Below are 2,416 nucleotides of genomic sequence, written 5' to 3' on the forward strand. Positions count from 1 at the left end.
CCTATTATTTTGGCGGCTTAACATACAATATGAATTCTGGATTTGTTTTCATTCACAACTCAGAGTCGCCGCCTCGAGTAAGATTCTTGTGTGATATCTACAGGCCATATCTGGTCCCGTTTCACTTTGATTACCCTGTCAAACAAGTCAGCCTTCGCCCCTGATAGAGAGAAAGAGAGAGAATGAGAAGAGAGAGTGAGAGAGAACACGATAGAAAGAGACATAGAAAGAGATATAAGAGAGAGAGAGAGAGAGAGAGAGAGAGAGAGAGAGAGAGAGAGAGAGAGGGATAGAAAGAGAGAGAAAAAAAGAGAGAGAGAGAGAGAGAGAGAGAGAGAGAGAGAGAGAAGTATCTTGGTTTGTCTTTCGACACTCCTTGCTTTAGGTCTAGCTGTTCGACAATACAACATTTGTCAGTTGTGTATGGAACTATGGGCAAGATTAATTACGAACACACACACACACACACACACACACACGCACACACACACACTCTCTCTCTCTCTTTCTCTCTCCCTCTTTCTCTTTCTCTCTCTCTCTCTCTCTCTCTCTCTCTCTCTCTCTCTCACACACACAAACACACACACACACACACAAACACACACACACACACACCGACATTACTTATGTCTATTTATGTCAACTTTATGTCCCTCTTCTCCCCCTCCCCCATCTCTCTCTTGCTCTCTCTCTCTCTGGGCCTCTTACTCTCTTCCTGTCTTCCTTTCTCTCTCCTTACACGCTCTCTTTTCTTTCTGTCCTCCTAAGTCTCTATCTGTCTGTCTGTCTGTCTGTGTGTCTGTTTGTTTCTCATTCTGTCTGTCTCCTCTTCTCCCCCCCCCCTCTCTCTCTCTCTCTCTCTCTCTCTCTTTCTCTCTCTCTCTCCCTCTCTCTCTCTCTTTTAATTCCCCTCTGCCACCCCCACCCCCCCAATCTATATCTCTCTACTTTCTTGCATCTAAGCAAAATTACCCCCGCATTTCAAGCCGATTTTCCTCTCCAGTAAACAACATTGGCGGCAAATGAGACGCAACGGTTCTGACCCCAGACCCAGCCAGTAGCTTCCAGTGTAAGTTTGCCGTGAGGACTGCAGAAACAATTGAGCTTTCTTGCGCTGCTCATGCGATACGCGAAGGAAGCTGGGCTTGAGTGGCTTTGTTGAAATTAGACTTGAATGCTCGGGTGGTTTCTACCCAAATTCCGCGCAACAGAAGGTTTGAGATTAGAATCACAGCTTGGCTCTAATAGCTATTGTTCTTTCTTCCGTGACAAATGTCAGACGACATTCCAAGACAGTAAAGTATGGATAGATAGATAGATAGATAGATAGATAGATAGATAGATAGATAGATAGATAGATAGATAGATAGATAGATAGATAGATAGATAGATAGATAGACAGACAGACAGATAGATAGATAGATAGATAGATAGATAGATAGATAGATAGATAGATAGATAGATAGATAGATAGATAGATAGATAGATAGATAGATAGATAGATAGATAGATAGATAGATAGATAGATAGGGAGGAAGAGAGAGTCAGAGAGAGAATGAGAGAGAGGGGGGGGGGGCAGGGCGAGGAAAAGAAAGACACAGGCAGAGAGATTAAGAAACAAAGAGAAAGAGACAGAGAGAGACAAAGAGGCGGTGACGTGGTAGAATCATAAATCAAAGTACGTCAAATTGTCTCTCAGACTTTGGAACAATAATTACTGTTAGAAATGCCGTCTTGTTCTGTTCATAATATTATTCTGAAGTCTGAAATTAAACAACACATTCAGCTTCTTCCAAAAGAAGATAAAAAAGAAGATCTTGTATTTCTTATCAATTCAATTGATAGTCTTGTTCAAACTTTTCTTTAGAGCAACGGTGAATGAATAATGATGTACAGCTTTGAAAACAACAGTTATAAACTGAGTGGCGTCAGCTGGAAATCTTTATAATCGAGACAACACAGAAAACCAAGATGATACGAATTCAGGACAACATAAACTTCCACTGGCATACTTTAACACGAAACGATCGCTGAATGACACCAACACTATCACCACCCATTGAAATACTTCCGTTTGGAGTGATGTTGCTAGCTCACAATGAATGTTGATGCTTAGTTCGATATAGGAAAGTAAACATGTTTCGTCTTGTAGCCATTCTTTGAGAATAGAAGAGTGAGAGAGAGAGAGAGAGAGAGAGAGAGAGAGAGAGAGAGAGAGAGAGAGAGAGAGAGAGAGAGAGAGAGAGAGAGAGTCGGCTTAAAATGATATGGTGTCAATATTGCCCATGAGAGGAAGAGCAATATACATACAGGACTTCCAGACTAACAGAACAGATGACATTCACAGTATTGATAAGCACGACTGTAACTATAAAACAATTATTAGATGCTGAATAGAATATCTTCAACAAGCGGG

The sequence above is a fragment of the Aplysia californica genome, unplaced genomic scaffold (assembly GCF_000002075.1).
Source record: "Aplysia californica isolate F4 #8 unplaced genomic scaffold, AplCal3.0 scaffold00101, whole genome shotgun sequence".
NCBI classification, from domain to species: Eukaryota; Metazoa; Mollusca; class Gastropoda; order Aplysiida; family Aplysiidae; genus Aplysia; species Aplysia californica.